The following is a 27,991-nucleotide window of genomic DNA, read 5'->3' on the forward strand; positions in this document are numbered from 1 at the left end:
AGACAGAATGGGATGAAGAGGGCAGGCCATGACTATGCCAACTCTGTGTGGACAGATACATCATCCTTAAGTTGGCCACCCATTGGTGACACCTACTCTGGTCCCACGTGTCCTCTGTGCAAGAAATGAACATAAAATCCAGAGCATTTGGGCCATTAGTGGGGAGCCACAGCGGTGGCCAGGCAAGCTTGCTGCTGTGTCTCTCTGAGACAGCAAGTGTGTGTCTCCCGCCCAGGGCACTTTCCGTCTATGGGTCCCCTTGCTGCATTGTAATCACACTCTGGTGGTTCAGATGGTAAAGAATCTATCTGCCTGTAATGCAGGAGACCCGGACTCCATCCCTGGGTCAAAGAGAAGGTTATGGCAACCCACTCCAGTATTCTTGGCTGGAGAATTGCCAGGGACAGAGGATCCTGGGGTACTGCAGTCCGTGGGGTTGCAAAGAGTCAGACATGACTGAGCAACTAACACACACAAAACCATGCTATGAATGGGGAAGGCTGATGTCACACATACACGCCCCCCCCACACCCCCCCACACAGAAAGAGCAGATACGCATGTGGTCCTTCCATCCATTTGCACTTCCCACCCCCAACCCTCCCATCCCCATCTCTTTCCCTTTGCCTCTCATGGTATATTTTAATAGGTTTACCAAAACACGCAACTTGAACTTACTCTATTTTGATGCTTTGAGCCTTTCTGTTCTGTGACCTCAGGCATCATTTGACTGGAACTGTTCTCTGAGGCTCCCTTTGCTTTGAGGTGAATTCCCACATGACTTCCACGTTAGACTGTTTCCATTTGGATCTTTTCACTTGTCTCTTCTGTTTCCTTGGCTAAGACTCCAACAGTGGATACTTTTACTCCATCAGAGGACCTAGGAAAGATCTGTGCCAACAGGGTTTGGAATGGAGGCAAAACTAATTTTGGAGAGCTCCACTGTGTGTTGAAAAAGATAGCAATCAAATAAAAATGTGTTATATCACATCCTGAATATGGTCTCAGGCCCTCTGCCAGGTAGTCAGGGAACTTTTTTTTTAATGAATTTGATTTTTTTTTCCATTAGGAAAATTACCAAAGTTCTGAATTAACAAGAGCAGCACAAGAGGGACAGCATGGCTCTGTCATCCATTCAGAACACAGTTGGGAGGAAGGAAGAACGATGGTTTGTAAAAATGGGTCCATAAATAATGAATGATTTTAATACCTCTGAGTGACTTGGATGCTCACACTGAGTGACCTTCTCAATATATTATTTATACTTTTTGTGTTTTTTTTCCTAATATAGCATGTACCCCCCTCCCGCCCCCCACCCACCCCTGGCCTGGTCACAGTATTTCGTTGCCCATTTACTATGTTTTAAACCACAAACTTCTTGCCACTATCAGTCACATGGCTCTAAAGTGAATTATAGATTATGAAAGGAAACACTTCCCACATATTTATGAAATGGTTTCCAGCTGGTTTTAAAAGTGTCTTTGATTCCCCCTAGATATAAGTGTTTATCTGCTAATGCTTAGCATTTGGGAGTCTCCCTGATTGGTTTCAAAAGTGGGAACATGGAGATTCAGTCAATGTTTTAAGAGATAAGAATTTGAGAAACATAAAATTGGATGAAATAAATATTGCATATGTAGAAGAAGATTTCAATCATTATAGGATTTTGAAAAGGCAAAGGAACCAGAGATCAAATTGCCAACATCCGTTGGCTCATAGAAAAGCAAGAGAATTCCAGAAAAACATCTACTTCTACTTCATTGACTATGCTAAAGCCTCTGACCGTGTAGATGACAAAAAACTGTGGAAAATTCTTCAAGAAATGGGAATACCAGACCACTTTACCTGCCTCCTGAGAAATCTGTATGCGGGTCAAGAAGCAACAGTTAGAATGGGACATGGAACAACAGACTGGTTCCAAGTTGGGAAAGGAGTACGTCAAGGATGTAAATTGTCACCCTGCATATTTAACTTATATGCAGAGTACATCATGCGAAATGCTGTGCTGGATGAAGCACAAGCTGGAATCAAGATTGCCGGGAGAAACATCAATAACCTCAGATATGCAGATGACACCACCCTTATGGCAGAAAGTGAAGAGGAACTAAAGAGCCTCCTGTTGAAAGTGAAAGAGGAGAGTCAAAAACTTGGCTTAAAACTCAGCATTCAAAAAGCTGAGATCATGGCATCTGGTCCCATCACTTCATGGGAAATAGATGGGGAAACTATGGAAGCAGTGACAGACTCCTTATTTTCTTGGGTTTCAAAATCACTGCAGATGGTGATTGCAGCCATGAAAATAATAGAGGCTTATTCCTTGGAAGAAAAGCTATGATCAACCTAGACAGCATATTAAAAGAGCAGAGACATTATTTTGCTGACAAAGGTCCATCTAGTGAAAGCTATAGTTTTTCCAGTAGTCACGTATGGATGTGAGAGTTAGACCATAAAGAAAGCTGAGTGCTCAAGAATTGATGCTTTTGCACTGTGGTGTTGGAGACGACTCTTGAGTCCCTCGGACTGCAAGGAGATCCAGCCAGTCAATCCTAGAGGAAATCAGTCCTGAGTATTCATTGGAAGGACTGATGCTGAAGCTGAAGCTGAATCTCCAATACTCTGGCCACCTGAGGTGAGTTCAGTTTAGTTCAGTTTAGTCACTCAGTCATGTCTGACTCTTTGTGACCCCATGGACTACAGCACACCAGGCCTCCCTGTCCATCACCAACTCCCTCTCATGTCCATTGAGTCCGTGATGCCATCCAACCATCTCATCCTCTGTTGTCTGCTTCTGCTCCCACCTTCAATCTTTCCCAGCATCAGGGTCTTTTCAAATGAGTCACGTCTTTGCCTCAGGTGGCCAAAGTATTGGAAATTCAGCTTCAGCATCAGTCTTTCCAGTGAATATTCAGCATCATCTTTTAGGATTTGAAATAACTCAACTGGAATTCCATCATCTCCACTAGCTTTGTTTGTATTGATGATTCCTAAGGCCCACTTGACTTTTCATTCCAGGATGTCTGACTGTAGGTGAGTGATCACATCACCATGATTATCTGGGTCATGAAGATCTTTCTTGTATAGTTTTTCTGTGTATTCTTGCCACCTCTTCTTAATGTCTTCTGCTTCTGTTAGGTCCATACCATGTCTGTCCTTTATTGTGCCCATCTTTGCATGAAACTTTCCCTTGGTATCTCTAATTATCTTGAAGAAATCTCTAACCTTTCTCATTCTATTGTTTCCCTCTATTTCTTTGCACTGATCACTGAGGAAGCCTTTCTTATCTCTCCTTGCTATTCTTTGGAACTCTGCATTCAAATGGGTGTATCTTTCCTTTTTTCCTTTGCCTTTAGCTTCTCTTCTTTTCATAGCTATTCCTAAGGCTTCTTCAGACAACCATTTTGCCTTTTTGCATTTCTTTTTCTTGGAGATGGTCTTGATCACTGCCTCCTGTACAATGTCATGAACCTTTGTCCATAGTTCTTCAGGCACTTTGTCTATCAGATCTAATCCCTTGAATCTATTTGTCACTTCCACTGTATAATCATAAGGGATTTGATTTAGGTCATACCTGAATGGTCTAGGTGAGTGATCATACCATCATGATCATCTTGGTCATGAAGATCTTTTTTGTACAGTTCTTCTGTGTATTCTTGCCACCTCGTCTTAATATCTTCTGCTTCTGTTAGGTCTATACAATTTCTGTCCTTTATCAAGCCCATCTTTTCATGAAATGTTCCTTTGGTATCTCTAATTTTCTTGAAGAGATCTCTAGTCTTTCCCATTCTATTGTTTTTCCCTATTTCTTTGCACTGATCTCTGAGGAAGGCTTTCTTATCTCTTCTTGCTATTCTTTGGACCTCTGCATTCAGATGCTTATATCTTTCCTTTTCTCCTTTGCTTTTCACTTCTCTTCTTTCCACAGCTATTTGTAAGGCCTCCCCAGACAGCCATTTTGCTTTTTTGCATTTCTTTTTCCTTGGGGATGGTCTTGATCCCTGTCTCCTGTACAGTGTCACGAACCTCCGTCCATAGTTCATCAGGCACTCTATCTATCAGATCTAGTCCTTTAAATCTATTTCTCACTTCCACTGTAGAATCATAAGGGATTTGATTTAGGTCAAACCTGAATGGCCTAGTGGTTTTCCCTACTTTCTTCAATTTCAGTCTGAATTTGGCAATAAGGAGTTCATGATCTGAGCCACAGTCAGCTCCCGGTCTTGTTTTTGCTGACTGTATAGAGCTTTTCCATCTTTGGCTGCAAAGAATATAATCAATCTGATTTCAGTGTTGACCATCTGGTGATGTCCATGTGTGTAAAGTCTTCTCTTGTGTTGTTGTTGGAAGAGGATGTTTGCTATGACCAGTGCGTTTTCTTGGCAAAACTCTATTAACCTACTCTATTAACTTTTGCCCTGCTTCATTCCGTACTCCAAGGCCAAATTTGCCTGTTACTCCACGTGTTTCTTAGAATGTGAAGTCAAGCGGGCCTTAGAAAGCATCACTATGAACAAAGCTAGTGCAAGTGATGGAATTCCAGTTGAGCTATTTCAAATCCTGAAAGATGATGCTATGAAAGTGCTGCACTCAATATGCCAGCAAATTTGGAAGACTCAGCAGTGGCCACAGGACTGGAAAAGGTCAGTTTTTATTCCAATCCCAAAGAAAGGCAATGCCAAAGAATGCTCAAACTACTGCACAATTGCACTCATCTCACATTCTAGTAAAGTAATGCTCAAATATCTCAAAGCCAGGCTTCAACAATGCATGAACAGCAAACTTCCAGATGTTCAAGCTGGATTTAGAAAAGGCAGAAGAACCAGAGATCAAATTGCCAAAATCTGCTGGATCATGGAACAAGCAAGAGCGTTCCAGAAAAATATCTATTTCTGCTTTATTGACTATGCCAAAGCCTTTGACTGTGGATCACAATAAACTGTGGAAAATTCTTGAAGAGATGGGAATACTAGACCACCTAACCTGCCTCTTGAGAAACCTATATGCAGGACAGGAAACAACAGTTAGAACTGGACATCGAAGAACAGACTGGTTCCAAATAGGGAAAGGAGTACGTCAAGGCTGTATATTGTCACCCTGCTTATTTACTTATATGCAGAGTACATCATGAGAAATGCTGGGCTTGAAGAAGCACAAGCTAAAATCAAGATTGCCGGGAGAAATATCAATAACCTCAGATATGCAAATGACACCACCCTTATGGCAGAAAGTGAAGAGGAACTAAAGAGCCTCTTGATGAATGTTGGCTTAAAGCTCAACATTCAGAAAACAAAGATCATGGCATCTAATCTCATCACTTCATGGGAAATAGATGGGGAGACAGTGGAAACAGTGTCAGACTTTATTTTTCTGTGCTCCCAAATCACTGCAATGGTGATGCAGGCATGAAATTAAAAGATTCTTACTCCTTGGAAGGAAACTTATGACCAACCTAGATAGCATATTGGAAAGCAGAGAAATTACTTTGCCACCAAATGTTCATCTAGTCAAGGCTATGGTTTTTCCAGTGGTCATGTATGGATGTGAGAGTTGGACTGTGAAGAAAGCTGAGTGCCAAAGAATTGATGCTTTTGAACTGTGGTGTTGGAGAAGACTCTTGAGAGTCCCTTGGATTGCAAGGAGATCCAACCAGTCCATTCTAAAGGAGATCAGTCCTGGATGTTCATTAAAATGATGCTAAAGCTGAAACTGCAATACTTTGGCCACCTCATGTGAAGATTTGACTCATTGGAAAAGACCCTGATGCTGGGAGGGATTGGGGGCAGGAAGAGAAGGAGATGACAGAGGATGAGATGGCTGGATGGCATCACAGACTCGATGGACATGAGTTTGAGTGAACTCCAGGAGTTGGTGATGGACAGGGAGGCCTGGCGTGCTGTGATTCATGGGGTCCCAAAGGGTCAGACACGACTGAGCAACTGAATTGGAACTGGAACTGAATGGTCTAGTGGTTTTCCCTACTTTCTTCAAGTTAAGTCTGAATTTGGCAATAAGAAGTTCATGATCTGATCCACAGCCAGCTCCTAGTCTTGTTTTTGCTGACAGTATAGAGCTTCTCCATATTTGACTGCAAAGAATATCATCAGTCTGATATCGGTATTGATCATCTGGTGGCTGTGTGACACTGGAGCATCTGTGAGGAGATACCCAATGTCCAAGGGCAGAGAAGCCCCAGCAAGATGGTAGGAGGTGCAAAATCGCATTTAGAATCAAACCCCTTATCCACCAGAGACGCTCAAAGGGCTCAAACATACCTTGTGTGCACCAGGACCCAGGACCCCGCAGAGACTGAGACAGAACTGTGTTTGAGTGTCTCCTGAGGAGGTATGGGTCAGCAGTGGACTGCTGCAGGGGCAGGGGCTCTGGGTGCAGTAGACCTGGGTGTGGTATAAGCCCTCTTGGAGGAGGTCACCATTAACCCCACCACAGGGCAGCCAGAACTTACATAGGACAGGGGAAACAGACTCTTGGAGGGCACAAACAGAACCTTGTGTGCACTAGGACTCCAGTGAAAGGAGCAGTGACCCCACAAAAGACTGACCCAGACTTGCCCATGAGTGTCCAGGAGTCTCAGGGGAGGCGCGGGTTGGTGGTGGCCTGCTGCAGGGCTGGGGGCACTGAGTGAGCAGTGCGTGCATGGGACTTTTTGAAGGAGGTCGACATTATCTTCATTACCTCCACTATAGTTTGGCCTCAGGTCAAATTACAGGGAGGGAACACAGCCCCAGTCTTCAACAGAAAATTGGATTGAAGATTTACTAAGCATGGCCCCACCCATCAGAATAAGATCCAGTTTCCCCCTCAGTCAGTCTCTCCCATCAGGAAGCTTCCATAATCCTCTTACCCTTCTCCATCAGAGTGCAGACAGACTGAAAACCACAGTCACCGAAAACTACCCAATCTGATCCCATGGACTACAGCCTTGTCTAACTCAGTGAAACTATGAGCCATGCTGTGTAGGGCCACCCAAGACGGATGGGTCATGGTGGAGGGTTCTGACAGAATGTGGCCCACTGGAGAAGGGAATGGCAAACCACTTCAGTATTCTTGGCTTGAGAACCCCGAGAACAGTATGAAAAGGTGAAAAGATAGGACACTGAAAGTTGAACTCCCCAGGTTGGTAGGTGCCCAGCATGCTACTGGAAATCAGTGGAGAAGTAACTCCAGAAAGAATGAAGAGACAGAGCCAAAGCAAAAACAACACCCAGCTGTGGATGTGACTGGTGATGGAAGCAAGGTCCTATGCAGTAAAGAGCCATATTGCATAGGAACCTGAAATGTTAGGTTCTTGAATCAAAGCAAATTGGAAGTGGTCAAACAGGGGATGGCAAGAGTGAACATCAATATTTTAGGAAAATGGACAGGAATGGGTGAATTTAACCCTTAGAAAAAATGAAGTAGCCATCATGGTCAACAAAAGAGTCTGAAATGCAGTACTTGGATGCAGTCTCAAAAATGACAAAATGATCTCTGTTTGTTTCCAAGGCAAATTGTTGAATATCACGGTAATCCAAGTCATGATCAGGAATGCTGAAGAAGCTGAAGTTGAATGGTTCTATGAAGATCTACAAGACCTTCTAGAACTAACACCCCCAAAAGATGTCCTTTTCATTATAGGGGACTGGAATGCAAAAATGGGAAGTCAAGAAATACCTGGAATAACAGGCAAATTTGGCCTTGGAGTACAGAATGAAGCAGGGAAAAGGTTAATAGAATTTTACCAAGAGAATGCACTGGTCATAGCAAACACCCTCTTCCAAGAACACAAGAGAAGACTCTACACATGGACATCACCTGAGGCAAAGAACTGATTAATTAGAAAAGACCCTGATGCTGGGAAAGATTGAAGGCAGGAGGAGAAGGGGATGACAGAGGATGAAATGGTTGGATGGCATCATGGACTTAATGGACATGAGTTTGAGCAAGCTTCAGGAGTTGATGATGGACAGGATAGCCTAGCACGCTGCAGTCCATGGGGTTGTAGTCAGACACGACTGAACTGAACTCAAAGAAACAAACAAACAAACAAAAAATTGCAGCAACAAAATTCTCACTGTGTCAGAGAATATAAGCTTTGGTTGCTTTTGATCGGGAGGAATGATGTTGTGTATCAGAAGGGCCAAGGTTTAGGTGTGTGTGATGAAATCCCATGTGTACATCAATTCCTATAGCAGACCTCAGGTTCCAGGGCAGCATCCCTGTGGGAAATTATTTGGCAAAGAGAAAAGGACCAGGGCCCACTCCATATGCATCACTGTATTAGGGGGCTCCGAAGGCTTTTCCTGTGGCCACTTTGACCTTGGAGATGACTTCTTGGGACCTTGCTAACAGGAAAAGAGGGAGTCACCACTTCCAGGCAATTGTAAGGGACAGGGAGATTTCTGTGCCTGAATTTATAGGGTTAGATAGATATTCCTTTTCCTTCCTCTTACACAACTCTGCTCTTCCTTCCTAGGTTTATATCTCTCACAGGGTTCATCTGAGGTGCTCCAACTTTGGAGTTCAACAAGACAATGGCATCTACCCAAGACCTAGAAATTGCTTTCAAAATGTTAAAGCATTGAGGAGTCAAGAAACAAAGTCCAGAGCAACTCTCCAAGCTATAACTTGTTTCCTTTTTTTTTGTCACAGCATGTCTCACTGGAGATCTCAGTGACACAACCTGAGATCCAACCTGTGCCCTTTGCATTGGAAGCAGAGACTTGACCTCAGGGCTGCCAGGGAGTCCTCGAAGTTTTAGCTTTGTTTCTATAAGTCTTCTGACCTAGATGCACCCTCCAATCAAAGGTCTACTTTTTCCTTCATTTTAGCTGTCCGTGGCTCAAATGGGTGGGGTGAGACTCCTCTGTTTTCTATTGTATTAATGGGCAAGTAGCAAGATTTATGTCAGGAAATCTTACTGGAAAGAGTGAGTGGCCTGCCAGAGCCACCCAGTTCCACAGCAATAATATTTGAATTGAAATCAAGGGAGTGCTTCCCAAACAGGATTCCCCAGAACATGAGTTGGCCGAACTGCTTAATTTTTTTATTTTTAAAATGTACATACAGTTGACATCAGCAGGCTTGCTTCATGTCAGCTCCTTCGCGGCCTCACCTGGGAGCAGGGGCTGCTTCAGCTGCTCTGCCTACTTCTTGTCTGTGATGATCAAGGTATGAAAGTGGCTGCTGCATCGGACTTGAATCTTCACATTATCCCTCCTTTTCTTCAGCTTGACAGACTTGGCCTTCTTTTGCCTGGCTGTACGCAGAAAGTCCTTGATTTTCTCAATTTTGTGAGGAGCAGACAGCGTGGCTGAGAACAGCTTCCTGCAAGAAGCTGAGCTGACTTTTTGTTTAGTATTTTAACTATTGTGTATGGTCCAAGGAAAAGAGTGTGAAAAATCTTGGGTTGAACACATTTCAAGGAATTCCTTTCTCTGCAAGGCATAAGGAAAAAGATAGGGGAAAGGAGATGCCACCATAGGGATCCAGAGAATCAGTCCATTCCACTTTCTCTGTCTGAGGTAACGTCTCAAAGACCCAGAGGAAAGGGGAGAAGGTAACTACATGGACTCAATTTGCTTCCGGGCTTTTTCCAGAGCCTTTCTGGTAGTCCTTGACAAATTCAGCTGAGTGCCACACTTCACCAGGGTCAGGGATCCAGATCCTTATGTACTGAATGAGGAATGACCTCTGACCGTGGTTCTCAACCAGAGTATCTAAGTCTACAACTGTTCTGGAGCCCCACTCTCTCCATACCAAGCTTTTAAAATGGTCCCTTTGAATCCCCCTCCTGGGGGCTTCCCAGGTGGTACTAGTGGTAAAGAATCCACCTGCAGTCTAGGAGACCCGGGTTCAATTCCTGGGGCAGGAAGATCCCCTGGAGGAGGGCATGGCAGCCCACTCCAGGATTCTTGCCTGGAGAACCCCATGGACAAAGGAGCCGTCAGACATGACTAAGTGACTTAGCATGCACGCCTGGGGCTTGAAGTCAAGGGGAAGTGCCACCTCCTGTTTTGGTGTGGAGGAGGGACCCACAGCAGTTTCCTCCCCAGGGCAGTCTTCCTCCAAACCCTCCTTCTCTCCACTCTCTCTCAGTCCTATAATATCTCCAATGTTAGTCAAAAATTTAAAAGAGTAGATAATCACTTAATAGTTCAGTTCAGTTCAGTTCAGTTGCTCAGTTGTGTCTCTGCGACCCCATAAATCGCAGCACACCAGGCCTCCCTGTCCATCACCAACTCCCGGAGTTCACTCAGACTCACGTTTATTGAGTCAGTGATGCCATTCAGCCATCTCATCCCCTGTCGGCCCCTTCTCCTCCTGCCCCCAATCCCTCCTAGCATCACAGTCTTTTCCAATGAGTCAACTCTTCGCATGAGGTGGCCAAAGTATTGGAGTTTCAGCTTCAACATCAGTCCTTCCAATGAACAGCCAGGACTGATCTCCTTTAGAATGGACTGGTGGATCTCCTTTCAGTCCAAGGGACTCTCAGGAGTCTTCTCCAACACCACAGTTCAAAAGCATCAATTCTTCGGCGCTCAGCTTTCTTCACAGTCCAACTCTCACATCCATACATGACCACTGGAAAAACCATAGCCTTGACAAACCCTTAAAAATAATTTGCATCTGGACTCCTTCTGGAATGCGGCAACATTTGTATCTTTATGCCTCAGTTGAAACTTCAGTTTTAATTCCTTTACAAAGATGTTTGTATGCATATCTTCGAATTTCTCTTATACGATAATTTACTCCGAGATGGTTCTCCGGAAGGGAAATCATTGGTTCAAAGGACTTGGAAAGAGTATTTTCACTCTAAATGTGTGGTTGTTTTCCTTAGCCTTGAGACTGGAGGGGAGGGATGAGTCTGACTCAGGGGTGAAACAGGTTGTTATGGGAATACTAGACCCTGTGTTAAGTGGTGCCAGGGTGGGTACTGAAATTCTTCTAGAAACCTATAATTTGCTTATCCATGTAGTGCCAAGAGTTTGAGGTTCTTCATGCCTCAGTTCTTCTGAGCAACATCCAATGCAGGAACAGTTAGAAAGGGACAAGGCCCATGTTTGCAATGGAGATAGGAGAATCTTAGATGTCAGTGATGAGAGGTGATTTCAATAATGATAATTATTTCCTGGTGGCTCAGTGGAAAAGAATCTGCCTGCAGTGCAGGAGACACAGGAGACGTGGGTTTGATCTCTGGGTTGGGAAGATCCCTGGAGGAGAGCATGGCAACCCACTCCAGTATTCTTGCCTAGAGAATCCCATGAACAGAGGAACCTGGCAGGCTATGCTGTCCATGGGGTTGCAAAAAGTCAGACACGACTGAGGCAACTGAGCACACACGCATATTTATAAAGCATTGGGCACATGTCAAGCTCTGTCTTAGCTACACAAACATGTATTAATTTCTTTGGACCTCACATCAACTCTGTGAAGAGGCACTATTATTATTCCCATTTTATAGATGAAGAGGCTGAGGCACAGAGAGATTAAGGAACTGATTCAGTTAGTAAGTGGCACAGTTGAATGTTGAAGCTATGCCAATGTCTGTGCAGTGTGTGTCTAACCACTGCACCGAACTGCCTCTGACATTAAACACAGCACTCACTATTGGGATTGTCCTCAGAGGCTTTGTCACATTTTCAAAGAAGACTGGAAACGTTCTCAGGACTAACCTGGTTTCCAGGGGTGCCAAACCTGAATGTGCAAGAAAAGAATTGAGAGGGTGCTTGGGATCTGGCTTTGCTGGCTTCATTTCTCTTACCTTTGATGGTGAAGCGGGGCCCAGAGCACAGCTGTGCTTGGTGCATAATAGATGCTCAATCAAGGGCCATTGTATGACTGGATAAATGACACAGCCCACACAGGCAATGACACAAATGCCTGCTCTCTGCATTTGTGTCTTCTATCTTGTTATTATCTCTAATTGTCATAGCAACAGTGTAAGTTAGATATTATTACTCCTGCACTATAAAGGAGGAAGCTCAAGTGCAGAGTAATTAAGGGTGTTATCTTGTCTAAGGACATAGAGCCTGTCAGCCACACATTCAGGTTCCAGACCACATCAGTCACCTCTTTTATTCACCTAATATTTCCCACTTATGTCCTATGACCTTTATAAGAGTAATATTAAGTATTAGCTTATGTCTGTCCCCTTAAAATAGTCTGTTGAAAAGACCCAGCTAGTTTGTGCCCATTTAGAGTCCTCAAATTCAGTCTCACTATTTAAATACTTCTTTGTGTCTCCAAACTGATTGTTCACATCATTTTCATGAAAATTAAACCAGAATAATCTCTCCATAATTCAGAACACTACTGGGTTTGTTAGAAAAATCCCTAATTACATTTTTCTCACATGACATCTTTTGGAATTAATTATTCCATTCTGTCATATCCTCTTTCTGCACGCAAGCCCAGCAGCTCTGTGGGGAGCCTGGGAAGACCTTTCTTCATTGTGTCTTCTGAGGGTGACGATGTCTTGCTGCCAGCATCACAGGAACAGAGGCCCTGACTTGGAGCCAGAGCATCTGAATTCAGGTGGTACTCTGCCCCTCACCAACTGCTCTTGACTTCAGTTTTCTTCTCCATGACATGAACAGGTGTATGAGAGGTCAAGGAAATGCTAGGTGTGCCCAGGGCAGATCTCACTAATCTCTCCAGGAATCCCCCCTTGTTGATTCTCAATGCAGTTTCTCAAGCAAGTTCTATGGATCCATTTTAGGTGAAATCTATTATAAGTCTGTGAAAGTTAGTTGCCTTTGGTAAATAAGAATGCTCATTTCTCACACAGTCCTGCTCTTAACATTTGTGGTCTTGCAAAAGAGCATAAGTGGAGGCCAAGCACTACGTGCCTAAACATTTTAAAGTTATAAATTAAGCTAACAAACTGTTAAATAATGCATGTTTCACTTTCCTGTTTTGAAATATGTGGCTTGACTCTAACCTGGAATTCTCCTGCTCCTTAGAGTTCCACATTGGAATGTGGCAGGATGGGGAGAAATGGTTTACCAATTTTCATCTAATACCTGCAGTCATGTTATGAAGAACTTTGGGTGCAAGCGTGTGGTCACCCCAACCTGCACATCCGCACCGCCCACACTGCTGTAAACAGCTGCCCCCTGCCACCTCGGCCCCAGATGTGAGCATCCTAATGGTGCAGTCAGCCTTCAGGATTTGGGCAAGAGGACTGTACAAAACTTGGACTTGGGAGGCTTTTTGGGGAGAGGGTTCTAGGACTGTGGCTATGGATTTCAAGTTGAAACACCCTATAGGCCTTGTAGACTCTTTAGCTTGTGAGAAGGGATGGAAGAGGGCTAGAGTGAGCTCTCTGAAGAGCAAGGTTCCTCTGGTCAGATTGCCTCTCTAGACACCATTGAGGGTGAGCTCATCCTTTTCACCACTGATCATTTGTGACCATCTGTGTGGACTACTCTCAAATTTATGTGCATGCATGCTAAGTTGCTTCAGTCATGTCCAACTCTTTGCGACCCTATGGATTGTAGCCTGTCAGGTTTCTCTGCCCATGGGATTACCCAGGTAAGAATACTGGAGTGGGTTGCCATTTCCTTCTCCAGGGGATCTTCCTGACCCAGGGATTGAATCCGGTCTCTTATGTCTCCCACATTGGCAGGTGGGACATATTCTTTACCTCTAGTGCCACCTGGAAAACCCAGTTAGAATGAGATTTAGGGTCAAATAGGGTCAAATTTAGAGTCAAATTTTAAATGGAAGGATAAGAGAATGTTTACAGGCTGGGAGAAGGAAGAACTAGAGAGGGAAGGTGGAAGGTATAAGAAAGAAGGGCTAAGTGACAATGCAAACAGAGGATTGGGGTCCAGAGCACAGGTGGAGGGATTAAACTTTGAACCTGAGATGGGATTCATTTTCCAGAGTTGGAGATAGTGGCAATGTGGGCAAGTTTGTATTTGGGCTGTTAAGGCAAATTGTGATTGCTTAGATTTTTTTTCAATGAAGAGATAAAGCTACATGCTGAGAGTGAAGGGAGAAAAATGCAGCCTGAGGATTGAAGGAAAGTGTTGAAATTTTGGAGTCACTGCTTAGTAGAGAATGCAAAGGTTGCTGATTAAGACAGTTGAATTATCTAGTGGCACAAGGGGGCCAAGTTGAGTATGTTGAGTGTGAATGCTGCATGGCAAAAATCTGTGAGATTTTGTGATTTTTTTTTTTCTTCCTTAGAAGTAGTTAGCAGCCCTGGTAGTGGGCAGAAGAGATAGTCTGTGTAAATGACCTGGAGTAGGAGATGCAGGGCTGATGTGCAAAGCAGTTAGAAGAAACAGGTGTTTAAGGGAGGGGTGTGCATGTATGAGAGTAGAACAGGTAATCCTTGAGCTGTGGACCCAGAGACTGAATAGGGAGAGACGTGATGGCCCTAAGGGGTTGACCCATTCTGAGCTGAAGTCAAGGAACAGCATATGGAGTGCAGGTATGAAAGAACTGGATGGTAAGGAGAACCCTGGAGATGAATGCTCAAGATTCCAGAGGAGAAGCAGTTGCAAGTGATGACAAAGCCTTGGATGAGGCCTTTGGAATAAGTGATATTTGGCTGGAATGGAAGTGCCGACTGAAGTCAAGGAGATCATGGACATTCGACATCAAGGTTAATTAGAGTCTACACATTATAAGAAACTGACAATAATACAATAATTGTAGGGGATTTTAACACTCCACTTACATCAATGGATAGGTCATCTGGAGAGAAAATCAATAAGGCAACAGTGATCTTAAATGACGAAATATACCAATTGGACTTATAGATATCTACAGGATATTCCTTTGAAAAACAGCAGAATTCACATTCTTTTCAAGTACACATAGAATGCTCTCCAGGATAGATCACAAGTCTCAACAAATTTAGGAGGATAGATATCATATCAAACCTCCCCCTCACGTTGACCACAGTGGTACGAAACTAGAATCCATTACAGGAAGAAAAATAGCAAAGTAGAAACACATAGAGACTAAACACCATGCTAGTTGATGTTACACATTGTAATTAAAGAGCAATAAAGGGCTTGACGAAAAGAAAAAAGCTGTTAACACTGTATATAGGATCCTCATCTTATTCAAGGCACAAACTTTATGGACACGCTATTCACTCTACCTTTTTATTTATTTTCATGTACAGGAGACATAGAATACCATAGGGAGATGGGGATATAAGGGCAGGAAGGAGAGGGGTGAATCGTGAGGGTGTATTTTGGCTCCTGCCCAAGGCTGGCAGGGAAGCATGTCGGTTCCAAGTGGCACGTTGTGCTTGCTGGTCGGTTCTAGTCAGGACTTGGTAAGGCTGTGGGAGCTGGTCTGCTAGGTTCCATACAGGTTCAGCATCCCAGGAGTCAGGAATGTTGAAATGGACAGTCTCAGAAGACTCAGCTTTATGGGGTTGATTCCTTGAACTGCGGGTGGTGGGAGAAGCGAGGAGAGTGAATGGCAGAGGGAGAAGGGAAGAGAAAATCATGTTTTTTAAGGCTCATCAAGCACGTCACATACTTTCATTTAATTCTCATGATAATCCTGCAAAGGAAGCACCATTATTCTCATTTTATAAATGACATGTCAGCTTGCCTGTAACATGATGTGAATTTCTATAGCGATGCAGATTTTTCTTCCTGAATTCCAAAACTAGACAATGCACACACGGAAAGTCAAATAATACAGGGAAATAAAAAAGCAGGTCAATAAGCAGCACAGCTTTCACGGCTGCCTTCGGCTCCCAGACAATATTTTCTCATACCTTTCCTGTCTCTTCTGTTTAATCGTGGCTCAGGGCCTATCTGTATCATCATTTGACAGGATTCAAAGTGCTATTTCTAACCTTCACCAGCAAAAATATTCAAATTGCAGGCTTTAAAGAGTAATTCGCTTCAGATTGTCTCCCTCTGGGGAGGCAGTTCTGATGAACTGGAAATGCTGCATTGCAAATTAAAACCACGGATACTGGTTCCGATCCTTGCTGCTGACAAAATACGGGACCTTGGGCAAGATATTCAACCCCTCGAGTGTTCTACCTCTAAACAGGGAAAATGATATCTGAATTGCTCACCTTACAGGATTGATGTGTGGGGTAACTGAGATGGTGAAGGTGAGAAGGCATCGGTGTTATGCTGTTGGCAAGGACTGGTCTTCTCTAGAGGCAAGGTAACTCAGAACTACCTATTTTATGTCATGCCATAGGCAGCGTGGACTTGAAACAGCTGCACAAACCTTTATCTGAAAACTTTGTGGCCAATTTGTGCGTCAGAATGAAGCTGCCTTTTTCTGATTTTGGAAAGGTAAAGTGGTGCCCATGTTGCATATTACTTACCCCTATAGAAGTCCAGGCATTTCCCCGTGGCTCAGTGGTAAAGAATCCACCTGTTGCTAAGGGTTGGACACGACTGAGCGACTTCACTTTCACTTTTCACTTTCATACATTGGAGAAGGAAATGGCAACTCACTCCAGTGTTCTTGCCTGGAGAATCCCAGCGACGGGGGAGCCTGGTGGGCTGCCATCTATGGGATCACACAGAGTCGGACACGACTGAAGCGACTTAGCAGCAGCAGCAGCAATGTAAGAGAAGTGGATGCGTTTCTTGTGTAGGCAAGATCTCCTGAAGAAGAAAATGGCCACCCACTCCAGCATTCTTGCCTGGAGAATCCTGTGGACAGAGGAGCCTGGTGGGATACAGTTCTTGGGGTTGCAAAGAGCCAGACTGAGCACCTGTACACACAGCACACGGTAGGCTGAATAGTGGCCTCCCAAGGATATCATATCCTAATCCATGGAACCTGTAAATGGTACCCGGTGGAGAAGGGATATTTGTAGGTGTGATTGAGTGAAGATTTTGATATGTGGGATGAACCTGGTTATCTGGGTGGGCCCTGAATGTCATCAAATGTGTCCATATAAGAAGAAGGCACAGAATGCTTTGACAAACAGTGAGGAGAAGGTGATGTGACTTTGGAGGCAGAACCTGCAGTGATGCAGTCACCAGTCAAGGAATGCTGGCAGTCACCAGAAGCTGGAAGAGGCAACGCGTTCCCCTAGAGCCTCAGGAGGGAGTGTGGCCTGGCTGACACCTTGATATTGGCTCAGGGAAACTGACTTTGGACTCTGGTGTCTGAAACTGTGAGAGAATACATTTCTATTGTTTTAAGCCGCCAAGTTTGTGGTAATTTGGTACAGCAGCCACAGGAAACTAATTCAGTCAGGTTTGCTACCAAATGAGTTATCAAAAAAATTTCGAGCTGTCAGTGTTTTGCATTTGGGAATTGTAAATAGAGTGTTGATATGAATCTAGCACTGGTAACCAAGTATCTTTCAAAGTGGTTGTTAGGCTATTTGTTCATTCACAGCTGATCAGAATGGTAGGGAGGGGCCTAGAATTGCTGGAGAAGGGGGTGACAGAGGATGAGATGGTTGGATGCTATCATCAACTCAATAGACTTGAGTCTGAGCAAACTCCGGGAGATGGTGAAGGACAGGGAAGCCTGGTGTGCTGCAGTCCATGGGATCACAAAGAGTCCAACATGACTGAGCAACTGAACACCAACAATAAGTCACCCACTATGCAGTGAGATGGACATTGAGGTATTTTGGGGGAGGGGGGAAGTGTGAGTCTATCCAGTGACAACATTTGATCTGGAAGGGGGGCAAGGTGTTTTACTTAAGTGAAAAGTAAAAGTGCTAGTCACTCAGTCCTGTCTGACTCTTTGCCGCCCTATGGACTATAGCCTGCCACGCTCTTCTGTTCATGGAATTCTCCAGGCAAGAATACTGGAGTGGGTTGCCACTCCTTTCTCCAGGGAATCTTCCCGACAAGGAGCACAACAATTTCTAGCCATGAATCAGGCAAATGGCTGGTTCCTTCAAGGCATTCAGTAAGTAGCACAGTATCTCACAAGTTTGTGATTTAAGAGGCCAGGTACCAGGCACAGGGAAGGGAGTCTGGGTATCAAGTAGCAGGTGAGGTTCAGGTCAAGGGCCAAGAAGACATCAGTGGACATGGATTTCTGTAAGAGAAATTGAAGACATAGGGACTGATGCAGAAGCTCAGTTGTGTCAATATGTGTGTTCAGTTGTATCAATGAGTGCGTGTGTGTGTGTGTGTGTCTGTGTGTGTGTGTGTATGAGAGATACTGTTTAGGGTATTTGGATGAGAAAAGTTCTTTATTACAGAACATCTTGAGGTGAGTGGGAAAGGTGACTTGGGAAGAATATAAGCTCTGCCAATGTCCTGGGCCAAACTGGCAGCAAGAGAAAAACTCGAGTGAACCCCACAGGGTATGACTTGGGGTGCAAAGTAGGAACTTGAACTAACATTTTTTAAAGGTATTGTTTCAGTTCAGTTCAGTTCAGTTCAGTTCAGTTCAGTAGCTCAGTCGTGTCTGACTCTGCGACCCCATCGACTGTAGCACACCAGGCCTCCCTGTTCATCGCCAACTCTCGGAGTTTATGCAAACTCATGTCCATTGAATCGGTGATTGTTTAGTTTTTTTATTTTTATTATTTATTTTGGCTGTGCTGGGTCTTCACTGGTGGCCTGCAGGCTTCTTCATTATGGCATGTGGGATCTAGTTCCCTGACCAGGGATTGAACTCGAGCCCCCTGTGTTGGGAATGCAGAGTCTTGGCCAGTGGGCTGACAGGAAGTCCTCTGAATTATTGCTGATGCACTTATCATGGGTCAGGATGACCAGGGGACGTGATCAATACTGTGGCCCAGTAGTTTTTTCTTCACACCAAGCTGACTAGGAAATGGGGGCTGAGTGGGATATGTGGGGACAGGAGGGTGACCCAGCAGTAGAGAGCCATGGGCCAATGAAGGGAAATCTCTCAGGTGGGGACACACACACACACACACACACACACACACACACACACACACACCCAGTGTGGGAGGAAGTGGAGAGGCAGAGAGGACAGTTGCTGATGCTGTCAATATCTTTGTCTTCTTTTGTTTGTTTTAAAATCAACTTCCTTTTGATGGCTGTTCCTCTCACTGCTTGGAGCCTTAAGTAGTGGGATTTTAGTCCATCATATAGCTAAACTGACTTGTCTTCACTCAGGGCACTATGGGGATGGGTTGGCTGTCCGTTAGTGCCTTCTGATTTTTGCGGAGTCAAACAATTGTGAAAAAAAAAAAAAAAAGAAAAAAAAAAAAAAAAAAAAAAAAAAAAAAAAAAAAAAAAAAAAAAAAAAGAAAAAAAATCAACTTCCTGATGATAAAATAGTCCATGTATCATGTCATGGATGTGTCTATGATGAAATGACTTAAAATCTCCATGTAAAAACTCATTAAGTTTATCTGAAGGCTATTTTAAAAGTTATGATCTAATCTAAATCACCAACACAGGGCCCAGTTAAGTAAACTGTGGGCATCTATGCAACCAAACATTTTACAGTCATTAATATTATGTTTACAAAGAGTTTCTAAAATCTTGGGAAAATATTTATGTTATGACGCTATGTGAAAAAGGCAGGATACAAGATTGTTTACAGAATATGAAGAAACAAAAAAAGTAAAAACCAAGTATGAAAAACTATCTAGTAGGAAATCCATTGAAATATTTATACAATGATAGTCTCTGGATAGTGGGGCTAATAGCATTTTTTAAAATCGCCTCTCCGGTTTTCTGTTTTCCTAATTATCTATACCTTTTATTTCAGTTATATTACTTTAGTTTATTTTTAGCTATTTTAGTTTTATATATCATATTACTTCTGCAAGGGAAAAGACTCAATAAACTCTCCTTTCTGAAAGAGGCTACACCTAACTTTCTTGGACTTTGTTCAAAATATTTTGTGTTTCATAGGGCAATAGTATCTACAAAGACAAATGTTACTGCATTAAGCCAGTTGTATGAACTCTAGATACAGAAGGTAAAAAATAAATGGCTTTTCCCCACTCCTGCCCAATAAGCCTAACAACAAATGGACTTACTGATTTTTTTTTTTCTTTTCTCATGAAAACAACTGGCAAGAAACTTCAGGCTGTGGAAAAACACTTGAAATAGATCATATTATGGCGCAACAAGGCTTGAATTTGCTACTTAAACACTTTTGCTGCAGGAAGAGGCTGCTTTCAGAGGTGGGTGTGAAGAGGAGTGGCTGTCTCCTGCAGATTTCCTCTAGGAAGCGGATCCTTCCAGGCTCTTCTCAGACATTCTCTCTAGATTCCCCCCAACCCCACCCAATCCTGAGCTGGAGTACGTGTCCTCCCTGTGCATGTCTCCATCACTGTCCATATCACGAGACATCGTTTCACCAGTGAGGTAAGAGTCGGAGAGGCAGAGACTGTGTTTCACTTGGGCTAGTCTTCACAACACCTACCTGAGCTCTTGGCAGATGACAGGTGCTGAATAAATATTTGTTAAAGAAGCCGAGCAAGTCACCCGAAGTGTGAGAGAAACTGTACAAGCTTCCTAGGGTTGCCATGATAAAGTACAGCAAACTGGGTGACTATTCAGGAAGTCAGAAACCTGAAATTGCGAAGTTTGGTTTCTTCTGGAGGGCCTTGAGGAAGGGTCTGTACCATGCTTCTCTCCTGACTTCTGGTGGTTGCTGGTGATCCTGGACATCCCGTGACTGACATTTGTCCCATAGACTCCGCTTATGCTTTAGGACGACGGTACTCTCTCCGGATGTGTCTCTTCTGCACCCTTGTGTCCACATCGCTTTCTTCTTTTAAGGACATCATTCATACTGGATTCAGTATGACTCTAATTCAGTATGCTGCTGCTGCTGCTAAGTCGCTTCAGTCGTGTCCGACTCTGTGCGACCCCATAGACGGCAGCCCACCAGGCTCCCCCATCCCTGGGATTCTCCAGGCAAGAACACTGGAGTGGGTTGCCATTTCCTTCTCCAATGCATGAAAGTGAAAAGTGAAAGTGAAGTCGCTCAGTCGTGTCCGACTCTTAGCGACCGCGTGGACTGCAGCCTACCAGGCTCCTCCGTCCATGGGATTTTCCAGGCAAGAGTACTGGAGTGGGGTGCCATTGCCTTCTCCAAATTCAGTATGAGCTCATCTTAACTTGACAATGTCTGCAAAGACCCCATTTCTACTGAGATTAGGACTTGAATATATTTTTTTAGGGGACACAATTCAACTCACAACAGAAACTATAGTGAATTTGAAATTGAGTGAAGTGGCCATAACCCAGCCCTATACCCAATGTAATATAACGACTAGGCTGAGAGAGCACCTGAGTCACTACCAGCCATAAGGGGCCAGGAGTAGAGGTGCTGGGTCGGCACTACTGGGTGGTAACGTGGAGAGTCAAGCACGTGGGTACAAAGAATAAGAAAGGAAGAAACTGAGTTTCAGAAATTGGGCCAAGTTGCCAGGCATGAGGAGAGAGGAATTTGGGTTTAGTGAGGGAGTAGAGTAATTTACTGACATCTATCGAACCACCCCCATCTTGTCCACCCTGTTTATCACTTGTGTGTCTGGTCATCTTCAGCTCATGGTATTTACTTAGTGTGTGTGCGTGTGTGTGAAGTCGCTTCAGTCATGTCTGACTCTGTGTGACCCTATGGACTATAGCCTGACACACTCCTCTGTCCATGGGATTCTCCAGGCAAGAATACTGGAGTGGGTTGCCATGCCCTCCTCCAGGGGATCTTCCATTACTTTGCTTAGCATCTGACCCCAAATCCACATCAGAAGGTCTGGCATAAAATAGGTAGGAAAAGAGTTAAGCATTTTTCTACTAGGAGTCAAAAGAGAAAATATGTGTTGACTCTGTTCTGTGGGAAACACACTGAGCTATACTCTACAGTTGTCCTAATCATGTATTTTCTGGCATATAAATTCCACAAGAATAGGTAGCATATTTAGCAAAGACTAAATATTCATGAGAGGCTATATATGAAATTTTATATGCAATGTACAACTCTGTGTTTTGAAGAGCAAAAGATGACATGTTGTACCTTCGCTTTAAAACTCATGGTAAAGAGCAATTAATAATAAAAAAAAATTGGAAATTATCTCCATAAATGAACACCCCAAAGAGGAATGGTTTCCATATGCTGTTCTTTTGGGAGAGTCATTTTACCTGAAATCTCAAATGAACTGTTCACTGGTGAACCTGAGAAGAATGTGGTGTAGAATCGTAACATTTCCAAGATAAGGGACTCCAACCCTTTCATGTTCGCAATCCCTTACTATCTATTTCTTGACCAAGAACATCCAAACTTATGGAGATTTTCAGACTTGAATATCAGAAGGTTAAAGGAGAAATGAATGAACTGAAATGCTCTTGCTTGGCTCAGGGTCATGCCATTTGAATTTAGTTTAATTGAAGTAAATACATTACAAGTGGAGGAGAAACATGAGGAGGAGGTAGCCTGAGGAATGCTGAACTAGAAGAAGGGGGAGCCCTGGGATGCAGATCTATCAAACTCCCAGGAAAGACTGCTTACTCCCCAGAATTCTGAACAGGAGATTGGGATTTGCAAGGGCAAAAAGAGATGAGACCTGGGCCTTGTCAAGTGCAGTCATGGTTTTCATGCGGGCTTTGAGTCTGTTTTGATAACCAAGCATTTCTTTTGTAACCCAGGCATAAGGGAAATATTTGTCCCACCAAAGGAGCTAGACCAGATTTGTGGGATGAGCTGTGAGCATTCCAGCCTCAAAGATAATGAAGATGCAAGAAGTTTTCTTCTTGAGCAAGAGTTCAAGAAAAGTTTATACTGACTTCACAATTGGCTCTGACCAAAAGTTCCAGCACTCTTCTATTTGAGGTATTAACTTACTTGACCCCTAGTTTGTATATGCAACTGGTTAAAGAGAGAGGGGGCAACAAGAGAATGTATTTTAAAAATCTGACTTTGAACTATGCCTGGTATGCTAAAATATTTAATTCTTCAAAATTTGGCATTTAGAGTAGAGGATGGATTTAAATAGAGGTTGACCAGCTGGCTAATTACATGTTGCCAACATCTTCTTCTGGCTACTTATTGGATGATCCTGTTTATGTCAAAAGCTGACTCTGTGCTTTATCCTCTCTTGTGGCCAAGAAATGGAATGCCATGCATTTTACTCAATATGAAATGTTCGGGTGAAACCCAAGGCAACAAAGCCCCACTTCACTCTCTTGGTGGGCCAGACAAAGCAGGTGGTAGGAGAGAACTGGGGAGGGGCTCCAGGACAGGTTGAAAATGGTGAACAACTAGGAGTCCAGTTTACCATCTTCTGCATCTCCTTTTAGAAAAGATAATTTCCTCTCCTTAAGATATTGTCAAGTCAAAAGCTATTGATGAAGCGGTGGGTGGGAGGGAGGCCCAAGAGGGAGGGTATATGTATCAGTTCAGTTCAGTTCAATCACTCAATCATGTCTGACTCTTTGCGACCCTATGGACTGTAGCACGCCAGACTTCCCTGTTTATCACCAAATCCTGGAGCTTGCTCAAAGTCACGTTCATTGAGTCAGTGATGCCATCCAACCATCTCATCCTCTGTCTCCACCTTCTCCTCCTGCCTTCAATCTTTCCCAGCACCAGGGTCTTTTTCAGTGAGTCAGTTCTTCACATCAGGTGGCCAAAGTATTGGAGCTTCAGCTTCAGCATCAGTCCTTCCAGGGAATATTCAGGACTGGTTTCCTTTAGGATTGACTGGTTTGATCTCCTTTTTGTCTAAGGGACTCTTGAGTCTTCTCCAATATCACAGTTCAAAAGCAACAGATTTTCAAAGCTCAGTTTTCTTTATGGTCCAACTCTCACTTCTATACATGACTACTGGAAAAATCATAGCTTTGACTAGACAGACCTTTGTCGGCAAAGTAATATCTCTGCTTTTTAATATGCTGTCTAGGTTTGTCATAACTTTTCTTCCAGGAGCAAGCATCTTTAAATTTCATGGCTACAGTCACCATCTGCAGTGATTATGGAGCCCAAGAAAATAAAGTCTGTCACTGTTTCCATTGTTTCCCCATTTATTTACAATGAATTGATCAGATGCCATGATCTTCATTTTTTGAATGTTGAGTTTTAAGCCAGCTTTTTCACTGTACTCTTTCACTTTCATCAAAAGGATATAGGTATACTTCATTGTAAAGCAAAACTAATGAAACACTGTAAAGCAATTATCTTTCAATTAAAAAGAAAAGCTACTAATGGCACATCCAAGGCTAGGTTTTTCAGTGTGAGAACAGAAACTGATTTCTTAAAGCCCCATCAGTCTGGCTGAGCTCTGTGTATATAGTGAGGGTGAGGTCAGCAGAGTTAATAACTGTAAAGGGGAGGGGGGGTGGCCTCTACTTGCATGATTTTTAAGAAAATGAGTCTCCAAGGACCTCTGAAGTGGATTGCACATAAGAGGAACCAAGTATAAATTTGATAGAGGCTGGAAGAAAATGATGCACAGAGATAGAAGGGAAATGAGGGTACATGTGAGGGTCACATGCTGGATGTATCACCTAAGTCCAACCATAAGAGGCCCATCAAAAAGGCAGACTCTGGTAGGAACTGCAAACTCAAATGCCTCCAGGCAGGGACTAGTAGATAATATAAATGTTAGAGAGTATGAGACTATAGAGAATGTCAGGGACCATGTCAAACTGCAACACACTTATCTGGTATAAAGGCATTAAAAAAAAATTAAAAACACCATGCCTATCAAACAAACTGTACCTGTGAGCTGCATTTTATTCTGTAGCTGTCAGTTTGTGACTGCTATCTACTGAGAACTCAACTTTGAGGGTCTGAAATTTGGGGCTGTGTTTATTTGTTGAAAGTGGCTTGTAAAGCTGCTTTACATAAGGGAAAGCTATTGTCTAAACTTCCTGTCATGATGTCAGATTATATAAAATTCCTTTTTTTCCCCTGTTCTTTTTCTCTTGTTGAAAAATGAAGACTACATCCTTGGAAGGAAGACATTCATCTTGGAAATTGTCAGGGGGGGCTGCCCTTCACTTCCTCAATGAAGAGCTAGAGCAAACACTCCGTAATCCCCCTCTGTCACCCACCCTCACCTCAGGGGTTATCAGCACACCATTCTGGGCCTCTCCTTAATTCTAGGCACACTCTGCTCCCTGCTCTGTCCTCTCCAAATCCCAGTGGCTCCATGAAGGAAACAAGCCATCACAACAGTTAAGTTTTAAGTCAATTTTGTGAATAGGGCCGGAAGTTTTTGTTGATTAGAAGGAGAGATTACTTTGTTGCTCTGTGTAAATAAATAAAAATAAATTCTTCTTAACATAGGTGCTCCTATGGGGAGAAACTTGAATGCCTAAGATCTACAGCTGGGATAACCTATGGCTTTCTATCCTCTAGGGCCCTAGAGACCTCTCACTGGAGAATTTCTTAACTCTTCATTAGGGATATTATTTAAAAATAGCTTTGCTGTCTGCTGTGCTTAGTCACTTAGTCTGCGTCTGACTGTGACCCCATGGAGTGCAGCCCGCCAGGCTCCTCTGTCCATGGGGAGTCTCCAGGCAAGCATACTGGAGTGGGTTGCCATGCTCTCCTCCAGGAAAACGTCCAACCCAGGGATAGAACCCAGGTCTCTTTACCATCTGAGCCAACAGGGAAGCCCTTGATGTTAAAAATAGCTTTAACACATGGTATATATCCCTTGAGCACATCTGAGGCTAAACATTATGATAGCTCCATGCTACTGGCCTCAGCTCACCCCTCTTACTATTGCTGAGTTTCCCAGCATCCACTGTGCTCAGACTGGAGCTTCTGTGCAAAAGTTTCCTCTGATTAGACCATAGCCTTCAGGATCTTTTGCTGTGGTCAGACATAAACATCCTTACTCCAGACTGCCAGAGCAAAAATAACACTTGCAAATAGTTTCCAACTGTTTATTGCCTACCTAGTAGTTGTATATGAAAAGTGAAACAGAAATATGTATTAGACAGGTGATAGAAAGAAAAGAGCCATCATTCTAGCTGGAGCAGGAGGCTGGAAAAGCAGAGCAGAGCTAGGTTACGTGCAGTGTTTCTAGCCTGAGGAGTTCAGACATCTTCCTGATCTAGGGAACCCTTGAAAGTTTTTGAGCAGAGATGTAAAATGATGGAAGAGACTTTCTAGAAAGCTTGACTTGGCAGACATCTGCAAGGTGGTTCAGAGAGGGAGAGACAGAGGCTTAGAAATCAATGATAATAAATCCAAGCGTTAAACCTTCTGTAGACTTACAGTGACAAAGGGATACTGAGTTATAGTGAAGACTAGTCAACATTAACTGCATGCTCTGATGTGCCAACAACTGTTGTAAGTGCTTTATGAGCATTATTTAATTTAATATTTGCAACGGCACTTAAGAAAATATTTATTTTTATTTATTTATTTTCTTTGGCTGTTTTGGGTCTTAGTTGCAGCATGCAGGATCTTCAGTCTTCATTGCAGCATGCAATATTTTTAGTTGTGGCATGTGGGATCTAGTTCCCTGATTAGGGATTGAACACAGGCCCCCTGCGAAGGGAAGGATGGAGTCTTAGCCACTGGACCACCAGGGAAGTCCCCTTCAACAGCGTTCTTAAATATCACTCTTTTTCAGACAAGACAACTGAGTCTCAGAGCAATAAAGAAACTTTGTAAGCATTACCTGGCTAGGAAGTATCAGAGCTGTGGGACAAACCCAGGTGGTCTGGCTTCAGGGCCCTCATCTTCAACCACGCTTTCAAAATTTTTATTTGAACATCTCAGTTCCTGGCCTTGCCACGCTGAGGCTGGGACCAAGCATGGGAACACTGCCATCACCCTACCTCATTGTCTGTTATGTTTGTACATGGACATCTACCTTAGATAGCATGTTTGCCTAGATGTTGATTTCAAGACACTCAAAATACTTGCAAATGCTTGTATCTAATTCAAAGGACAGGCTTCCCAGATGGCTCAGTAGTAAAGAATCCTCATGCAAAGCAGGAGACACGGGTTATCCTTGAGTCCAGAAGATCCTCTGGAGAAGAAAAGAACCACTCTAATATTCTTGCCTGGGAAATCCCTTGGACAGAGGAGCCTGACAGGCTATAGTCCATGGGGTCACAAAGAGTCAGACACGACTAGTGACTAAACAACAACAATAACAATTCAAAGGAGACTTGTGAGCAAAGAAGGGAAAGACGAGGCACAAATACCATGAAAATATCTCCAGGACTGCTCATCACATTCTCGCAGAGGAAGGAAGGAAATTCAGGACTTTTGGCCCTGTTACTTTTCATTAAATATTAATGATATTACTTCTCTGGCCTCACTGGCCTTGGTTCAGTAGATTTTGGACTCATTTACTTCCAAAATGAGAGATCTGGAACTTACCTGATGGTAAATTGTTTAGCATTTTGCTGGCTCTTTCAGTCACTATCATATGAGAAAAATTTACTGTGAACCCAAACTGACTACAAGTTTTTCTCAAAGGTACTGTGTAAGATTCCTGAATGTTTTGAGCCTTCAGACAATCTACACAGTCCTCTAAGAACAAAACCAAGAATAGATGTTTGCCATTTAAATTTAACACTATTCATACAAATTTTAAGTTGGGTGCAGATTCAACCAGAAGGTGGCCTAATTAGATCATGCTTAAATTGAGGTAATGTCATATAGGTTGCCTAGAACAACTTATATTTTTTTCTCATTGAAAACCTTTCTTGTATAGAGACATCCATGAACACAGAACATTAATTTTGGCTTGGGCTCTGGACTTACATATTTACTCTTTCACACCATTTAATAACAAACATATCGAGTTCAAGGAATTCTGTTGCAGAGAAACAGACAATACCTTGATTGTAGACCTAACCTTTTACAGATTATTGTCTTCATATCAGGCAATGGAAGAAGTTTACACGCAGGTATTAGATTAGACATCAGTCTCAACAAAACATTGATTGAGGACCTGCATATAACTTAATCCATGTGATGCCAGTTTATTACTAGGTTGGATTCTCAGTGCTGAATTGCCTCATGTATAAGTTGTTTACTGTTTTAACTAGATGCCCTCTAGCCAGGTGTAGCCACACTCCACTGCATCAGCAGATAAACTTATTGATTAACTGCTAA

The 27,991-nt window shown here is 43.2% G+C and overlaps 1 non-coding gene across 1 annotated transcript; it reads left to right on the forward strand.

Moving 5' to 3' along the window:
• The first annotated feature begins 18,974 nt into the window (after window positions 1–18,974).
• Window positions 18,975–19,122, forward strand: LOC138434918 (small nucleolar RNA SNORA79). Its single transcript, XR_011254975.1, has one exon. It is a non-coding gene; the product is annotated as a small nucleolar RNA SNORA79 (small nucleolar RNA).
• The last annotated feature ends 8,869 nt before the right edge of the window (window positions 19,123–27,991 follow it).

This window comes from Ovis canadensis, chromosome 2, assembly GCF_042477335.2.
Source record: "Ovis canadensis isolate MfBH-ARS-UI-01 breed Bighorn chromosome 2, ARS-UI_OviCan_v2, whole genome shotgun sequence".
Classification (NCBI taxonomy): Eukaryota; Metazoa; Chordata; class Mammalia; order Artiodactyla; family Bovidae; genus Ovis; species Ovis canadensis.